Raw genomic sequence first — 9659 nt, 5'->3', positions numbered from 1 at the left:
TCTATTGAAGGGGGTTGGGGGCAGCACAGCAAAGGTCCGTCATCTACTGAAGTGGGATGGAGGCAGCACAGCAAGGTCTGTCATCTATTGAAGGAGCTGCACTGCAAGACAAGTCCGTCATCTACTGAAGTGGGGTGGGGGCAGCACAGCAAAGGTCCGTCATCTATTGAAGTGGGGTGGGGGCAGCACAGCAAGACATGTCCGTCATCTATTGAAGGGGGTTGGGGGCAGCACAGCAAGACATGTCAGTCATCTATTGAAGGGGGTGGGGGCAGCACAGCAAGACATGTCCGTCATCTACTAAAGTGGGGTAGGCGCAGCACAGCAAAGGTCAGTCATCTACTGAAGTGGGGTGTGGGCAGCACAGCAAAGGTCCGTCATCTATTGAAGGGGGTTGGGGGCAGCACAGCAAGACATGTCCGTCATCTATTGAAGGGGGTGGGGGCAGCACAGCAAGACATGTCCGTCATCTACTGAAGTGGGGTGGGGGCAGCACTGCAAAGGTCCATCATCTACTGAAGTGGGGTGGGGGCAGCACAGCAAAGGTCCGTCATCTATTGAAGGGGGTTGGGGGCAGCACAGCAAGACATGTCCGTCATCTATTGAAGGGGGGTGGGGGCAGCACAGCAGGACATGTCCGTCATCTATTGAAGTGGGGTGGGGGCAGCACAGCAAAGGTCCGTCATATACTGAAGTGGGGTGGGGGCAGCACAGCAAAGGTCCGTCATCTACAGAAGTGGGGTGGAGGCAGCACAGCAAGACATGTCCGTCATCTATTGAAGGGGGTTGGGGGCAGCACAGCAAAGGTCCATCATCTACTGAAGTGGGGTGGGGGCAGCACAGCAAAGGTCTGTCATCTATTGAAGTGGGGTGGAGGCAGCACAGCAAAGGTCCATCATCTACTGAAGTGGGGTGGGGGCAGCACAGCAAAGGTCCGTCATATACTGAAGTGGGGTGGAGGCAGCACAGCAAAGGTCCGTCATCTATTGAAGGGGATTGGGGGCAGCACAGCAAGACATGTCCGTCATCTATTGAAGTGGGGTGGAGGCAGCACAGCAAAGGTACGTCATCTACTGAAGAGGGGTGTGGGCAGCACAGCAAAGGTCCGTCATCTACTTAAGTGGGGTGGAGGCAGCATGGTGAAGCAGAGATTTGACACACCCATCTGAACACCTAAAGTTGGCGAATCGCTAATGACTATCACTCCATCTTGAGATGACCCACACTTTATTAGCAGTTTTTATTGTTTTTGCAGACAAACACTGGCACACTCTTGCAGCAAACTATTTTGCAGAACTGCCACAAGTCTTCATGACGTTAGATATTTCCAAGTGAAAAGCACCAAATTAAGAAAGTAAAATTACTAAAACTTCTGCGGGAACTTCTTGGAGTGAAGATGTTCGCTCTAAACACTCCAATGGCCGTGTATAGAAACTGGTGTGCTTACGACAGTGTGTAGAATAACCAACGTTATCAGTGGCAGAGATTAGCGATGTCAGTCGATTGTGACATCATGGTAATGTCACACTGGTCTGCAAAGCATTGTAATGCAATTTCATTCTAGTGATATCTCCTATATGATCTCACCCAAGCAATTTACTTCAGTGTGAAAGACTGAGTTTTCTGAAGTTGATATTTTCATTGCAGTGAACACAACACTTGATATTTCACTGCAGTGAACACAGGACTTGATATTTCACTGCAGTGAACACAGCACTTGATATTTCACTGCAATGAACACAAAACTTCATATTTCATTGCAGTGAACACAGCACTTCATATTTCACTGCAGTGAACAAAGGACTTGATATTTCACTACAGTGAACACATCACTTGATATTTCACTGCAGTGAACACAGCACTTGATATTTCACTGAAGTGAACACAGCACTTGATATTTCACTGTAGTAAACAGCACTTGATATTTCACTGCAGTGAACACAAAACTTGATATTTCACTGCAGTGAACACAAAACTTGATATTTCACTGCAATGAACACAAAACTTGATATTTCACTGCATTTAACACAAGACTTGATATTTCACTACATTGAACACAACACTTGATATTTCACTACATTGAACACAACACTTGATATTTCACTGCATTGAACACAGCACTTGATATTTCACTGCAGTGAACACAGCACTTGATATTTCACTGCATTGAACACAAGACTTGATATTTCACTGCATTGAACACAGCACTTGATATTTCACTGCATTGAACACAGCACTTGATATTTCACTGCAGTGAACATAGCACTTGATATTTCACTGCAGTGAACACAGCACTTGATATTTCACTACATTGAACACAGCACTTGATATTTCACTGCAGTGAACACATCACTTGATATTTCACTGCATTGAACACCACTTGATATTTCACTACATTGAACACAACACTTGATATTTCACTGCAGTGAACACAGCACTTGATATTTCACTGCAGTGAACACAGCACTTGATATTTCACTAAAGGGGGCGGTCGGGTAGCCTAGTGGTTAAAGCGTTTGCTCGTCACGCCGAAGACCCGGATACGATTCCCGACATGGGTACAATTAGTGAAGCCCATTTGTGGTGTCCCCCCGCCGTGATATTGCTGGAATATTGCTAAAAGTGGCGTAAAACCATACTCACTCACTCACTATTTCACTAAAGAGAACACAGCACTTGATATTTCACTGCAGTGAACACAGCACTTGATATTTCACTGCAGTGAACACAGCACTTGATATTTCACTGCATTGAACACAACACTTGATATTTAACTGCATTGAACATAACACTTGATATTTAACTGCATTGAACACAGCACTTGATATTTCACTGCAGTGAACACAGCACTTGATATTTGACTGCATTGAACATAACACTTGATATTTGACTGCAGTGAACATAACACTTGATATTTCACTGCAGAAAAGAACTCTTGATATTTCACTGCAGTGAACACAAAACTTGACATTTCACTGCAGTGAACATAACACTTGATATTTCACTGCAGTGAACACAGCACTTGATATTTCACTGCAGTGAACACAGCACTTGATATTTCACTGCAGAAAAGAACTCTTGATATTTCACTGCAGTGAACACAGCACTTGATATTTCACTGCAGTGAACATAACACTTGATATTTCACTGCAGTGAACACAGCACTTGATATTTGACTGCATTGAACACAACACTTGATATTTCACTGCAGAAAAGAACTCTTGATATTTCACTGCAGTGAACACAAAACTTGACATTTCACTGCAGTGAACACAGCACTTGATATTTCACTGCATTGAACACAGCACTTGATATTTCACTGCATTGAACACAGCACTTGATATTTCACTGCAGTGAACACAGCACTTGATATTTCACTGCAGTGAACACAGCACTTGATATTTCACTGCAGTGAACACAACACTTGATATTTCACTGCAGAAAAGAACTCTTGATAATTCACTACATTGAACACAACACTTGATATTTCACTGCATTGAACACAGCACTTGATATTTCACTGCATTGAACACAACACTTGATATTTCACTGCAGAAAAGAACTCTTGATATTTCACTACATTGAACACAACACTTGATATTTCACTGCATTGAACACAGCACTTGATATTTCACTGCAGTGAACACAGCACTTGATATTTCACTGCAGTGAACACAGCACTTGATATTTCACTGCAGTGAACACAGCACTTGATATTTCACTGCAGTGAATACAGTACTTGATATTTCACTGCATTGAACACAGCACTTGATATTTCACTGCAGTGAACACAGAACTTGATATTTCACTGCAGTGAATACAGTACTTGATATTTCACTGCATTGAACACAGCACTTGATATTTCACTGCAGTGAATACAGTACTTGATATTTCACTGCAGTGAACACAGCACTTGATATTTCACTGCAGTGAATACAGTACTTGATATTTCACTGCAGTGAACACAGCACTTGATATTTCACTGCAGTGAACATAACACTTGATATTTCACTGTAGTGAACACAGCACTTGATATTTCACTGCAGTGAACACAACACTTGATATTTCACTGCAGTGAACACAACACTTGATATTTCACTGCATTGAACACAGCACTTGATATTTCACTGCATTGAACACAGCACTTGATATTTCACTGCATTGAACACAACACTTGATATTTCACTGCATTGAACACAACACTTGATATTTCACTGCATTGAACACAGCACTTGATATTTCACTAAAGGGGGCGGTCGGGTAGCCTAGTGGTTAAAGCGTTTGCTCGTCACGCCGAAGACCCGGGTTCGATTCCCGACATGGGTACAATTAGTGAAGCCCATTTGTGGTGTCCCCCCGCCGTGATATTGCTGGAATATTGCTAAAAGCGGCGTAAAACCATACTCACTCACTCACTATTTCACTAAAGAGAACACAGCACTTGATATTTCACTGCAGTGAACACAGCACTTGATATTTCACTGCAGTGAACACAGCACTTGATATTTCACTGCATTGAACAGAACACTTGATATTTCACTGAAGTGAACACAACACTTGATATTTCACTGCATTGAACACAACACTTGATATTTCACTGCATTGAACACAACACTTGATATTTCACTGCAGTGAACAGAGCACTTGATATTTCACTGCATTGAACACAACACTTGATATTTCACTGCAGTGAACACAGCACTTGATATTTCACTGCAGTGAACACAGCACTTGATATTTCACTGCATTGAACACAGCACTTGATATTTCACTGCAGTGAACATAGCACTTGATATTTCACTGCATTGAACACAGCACTTGATATTTCACTGAAGTGAACACAGCACTTGATATTTCACTGCAGTGAACACCACTTGATATTTCACTGCATTGAACACCACTTGATATTTCACTACATTGAACACAACACTTGATATTTCACTGCAGTGAACACAGCACTTGATATTTCACTAAAGGGGGCGGTCGGGTAGCCTAGTGGTTAAAGCGTTTGCTCGTCACGCCGAAGACCCGGGTTCGATTCCCGACATGGGTACAATTAGTGAAGCCCATTTGTGGTGTCCCCCCGCCGTGATATTGCTGGAATATTGCTAAAAGCGGCGTAAAACCATACTCACTCACTCACTATTTCACTAAAGAGAACACAGCACTTGATATTTCACTGCAGTGAACACAGCACTTGATATTTCACTGCAGTGAACACAGCACTTGATATTTCACTGCATTGAACACAACACTTGATATTTCACTGCAGAAAAGAACTCTTGATATTTCACTGCAGTGAACACAAAACTTGACATTTCACTGCAGTGAACACAGCACTTGATATTTCACTGCATTGAACACAGCACTTGATATTTCACTGCATTGAACACAACACTTGATATTTCACTGCAGTGAACACAACACTTGATATTTCACTGCATTGAACACAGCACTTGATATTTCACTGCATTGAACACAACACTTGATATTTCACTGCATTGAACACAGCACTTGATATTTCACTGCATTGAACATAACACTTGATATTTCACTGCATTGAACACAGCACTTGATATTTCACTGCATTGAACACAACACTTGATATTTCACTGTAGTGAACACAGCACTTGATATTTCACTGTAGTGAACACAACACTTGATATTTCACTGCAGTGAACATACCACTTGATATTTCACTGCATTGAACATAACACTTGATATTTCACTGCAGTGAACACAGCACTTGATATTTCACTGCAGTGAACATAACGCTTGATATTTCACTGCAGTGAACACAGCACTTGATATTTCACTGCATTGAACACAGCACTTGATATTTCACTGCAGTGAACATAACACTTGATATTTCACTGCAGTGAACACAGCACTTGATATTTCACTGCAGTGAACACAGCACTTGATATTTCACTGCAGTGAACACAGCACTTGATATTTCACTGCAGTGAACACAGCACTTGATATTTCACTGCAGAAAAGAACTCTTGATATTTCACTGCAGTGAACACAAAACTTGACATTTCACTGCAGTGAACACAGCACTTGATATTTCACTGCAGTGAACACAGCACTTGATATTTCACTGCAGAAAAGAACTCTTGATATTTGACTGCAGTGAACACAAAACTTGACATTTCACTGCAGTGAACACAGCACTTGATATTTCACTGCATTGAACACAGCACTTGATATTTCACTGCAGTGAACACAGCACTTGATATTTCACTGCATTGAACACAGCACTTGACATTTCACTGCAGTGAACACAGCACTTGATATTTCACTGCATTGAACACAGCACTTGATATTTCACTGCATTGAACACAACACTTGATATTTCACTGCAGTGAACACAGCACTTGATATTTCACTGCATTGAACACAACACTTGATATTTCACTGCATTGAACACAGCACTTGATATTTCACTGCATTGAACACAACACTTGATATTTCACTGTAGTGAACACAGCACTTGATATTTCACTGCAGTGAACACAGCACTTGATATTTCACTGCATTGAACACAGCACTTGATATTTCACTGCATTGAACACAACACTTGATATTTCACTGTAGTGAACACAGCACTTGATATTTCACTGCATTGAACACAGCACTTGATATTTCACTGTAGTGAACACAACACTTGATATTTCACTGCAGTGGACACAGCACTTGATATTTCACTACATTAAACACAGTGTTGCTTAAAAACTGATTGCATGGATAACTGTATGTAACTGTATATATTGATTGTATTAACAACTGAGTAAAAACTGATTGCATGTATTCCTGTGTATAAATTGATTGTATTAACAAATGTGTAAAAACTGATTGCATGTATAACTGTATAAATTGATTGTATTAACAAATGTGTAAAAACTGATTGCATGTATAACTGTATATATTGATTGTATTAACAAATGTGTAAAAACTGATTGCATGTATAACTGTATAAATTGATTGTATTAACAAATGTGTAAAAACTGATTGCATGTATAACTGTATATATTGATTGTATTAACAAATGTGTAAAAACTGATTGCATGTATAACTGTATATATTGATTGTATTAACAGAGTAAAACTGTTTGCATGTATAACTGTATAAATTGATTGTATTAACAGAGTAAAACTGATTGCATGTATAACTGTATATATTGATTGTATTAACAGAGTAAAACTGATTGCATGTATAACTGTATAAATTGATTGTATTAACAGAGTAAAACTGATTCCATGTATAACTGTATAAATTGATTGTATTAACAAATGTGTAAAAACTGATTGCATGTATAACTGTATAAATTGATTGTATTAACAGAGTAAAACTGATTGCATGTATAACTGTATAAATTGATTGTATTAACAAATGTGTCAAAACTGATTGCATGTATAACTGTATAAATTGATTGTATTAACAAATGTGTAAATACTGATTGCATGTATAACTGTATAAATTGATTGTATTAACAAATGTGTAAATACTGATTGCATGTATAACTGTATAAATTGATTGTATTAACAAATATGTAAAAACTGATTGCATGTTTATCTGTCTATAAATTGATTGTATTAACAAATGTGTAAATACTGATTGCATGTATAACTGTATAAATTGATTGTATCAACAAATGTGTAAAAACTGATTGCATGTATAACTGTATAAATTGATTGTATTAACAGAGTAAAAACTGATTGCATGTATAACTGTATAAATTGATTGTATTAACAAATGTGTCAAAACTAATTTTATGTAGAACCATGTAGATTTTGATTTTATTAGCAACCATGTAAAACGTTCTATGCACAACCATGTAAAAACGTTCTATGTACAACCATGTAAAACGTTCTATGTACAACCATGTAAAACGTTCTATGTACAACCACATAAAACGTTATATGTAAACCATGTAAAACGTTATATGTAAACCATGTAAAGCGTTCTATGTAAAACTATGTAAAACGTTATATGTACAACCATGAAAAACGTTCTATGTACAACCATGTAAAACGTTCAATGTACAACCATGTAAAATGTTCTATGTACAACCATGTAAAACGTTCTATGTAAAAGCACGTAAAACATTCTATGTAAAACCACGTAAAACGTTCTATGTAAACCATGTAAAGTGTTCTATGTAAACCATGAAAAACGTTCTATGTACAACCATGTAAAACGTTCTATGTACAACCATGAAAAACGTTCTATGTACAACCATGTAAAACGTTCAATGTACAACCATGTAAAACGTTCTATGTACAACCATGTAAAACGTTCTATGTAAAAGCACGTAAAACGTTCTATGTAAAACCACGTAAAACGTTCTATGTAAACCATGTAAAGTGTTCTATGTAAACCATGGAAAACGTTCTATGTACAACCACGTTCAACGTTCTATGTAAACCATGTAAAACGTTCTATGTACAACCATGTAAAACGTTCTTGACAACAACCATGTAAAACGTTCTATGTACAACCACGTTCAACGTTCTATGTACAACCATGTAAAACGTTCTATGTACAACCATGTAAAGCGTTCTATGTACAACCATGTAAAACGTTCTATGTACAACCATGTAAAACGTTCTATGTACAACCATGTAAAACGTTCTATGTACAACCACGTAAAACGTTATATGTAAACCATGTAAAACGTTATATGTAAACCATGTAAAGCGTTCTATGTACAACCATGTAAAACGTTCTTGACTACAACCATGTAAAACGTTCTATGTACAACCACGTTCAACGTTCTATGTACAACCATGTAAAACGTTCTATGTAAACCATGTAAAACGTTCTATGTACCACCATGTAAAACGTTCTATGTACAACCATGTAAAACGTTCTTGACTACAACCATGTAAAACGTTCTATGTACAACCACGTTCAACGTTCTATGTACAACCATGTAAAACGTTCTATGTAAACCATGTAAAACGTTCTATGTACCACCATGTAAAACGTTCTATGTACAACCATGTAAAACGTTCTATGTACAACCATGTAAAACGTTCTATGTACAACCATGTAAAACGTTCTATGTAAAAGCACGTAAAACGTTCTATGTAAAACCACGTAAAACGTTCTATGTAAACCATGTAAAGCGTTCTATGTAAACCATGTAAAGCGTTCTATGTACAACCATGTAAAACGTTCTATGTACAACCATGTCAAACGTACTATGTAAACCATGGAAAGCGTTCTATGTACAACCATGTAAAACGTTCTATGTAAAACCATGTAAAACGTTCTATGTACAACCACGTTCAACGTTCTATGTACAACCATGTAAAACGTTCTATGTAAAACCACGTAAAACGTTCTATGTACAACCATGTAAAACGTTCTATGTACAACCATGTAAAACGTTCTATACATGTACAACCATGTAAAACGTTCAATGTACAACCATGTAAAACGTTCTATGTACAACCACGTAAAACGTTCTATGTAAACCATGTAAAACGTTCTATGTACAACCATGTAAAACGTTCTTGACTACAACCATGTAAAACGTTCTATGTACAACCACGTTCAACGTTCTATGTACAACCATGTAAAACGTTCTATGTAAACCATGTAAAACGTTCTATGTACCACCATGTAAAACGTTCTATGTACAACCATGT

This window comes from Haliotis rufescens, unplaced genomic scaffold (assembly GCF_023055435.1).
Source record: "Haliotis rufescens isolate VD_foot unplaced genomic scaffold, xgHalRufe1.0.p SCAF_15, whole genome shotgun sequence".
NCBI lineage: Eukaryota > Metazoa > Mollusca > Gastropoda > Lepetellida > Haliotidae > Haliotis > Haliotis rufescens.
This window is presented reverse-complemented; position numbering follows the sequence as displayed.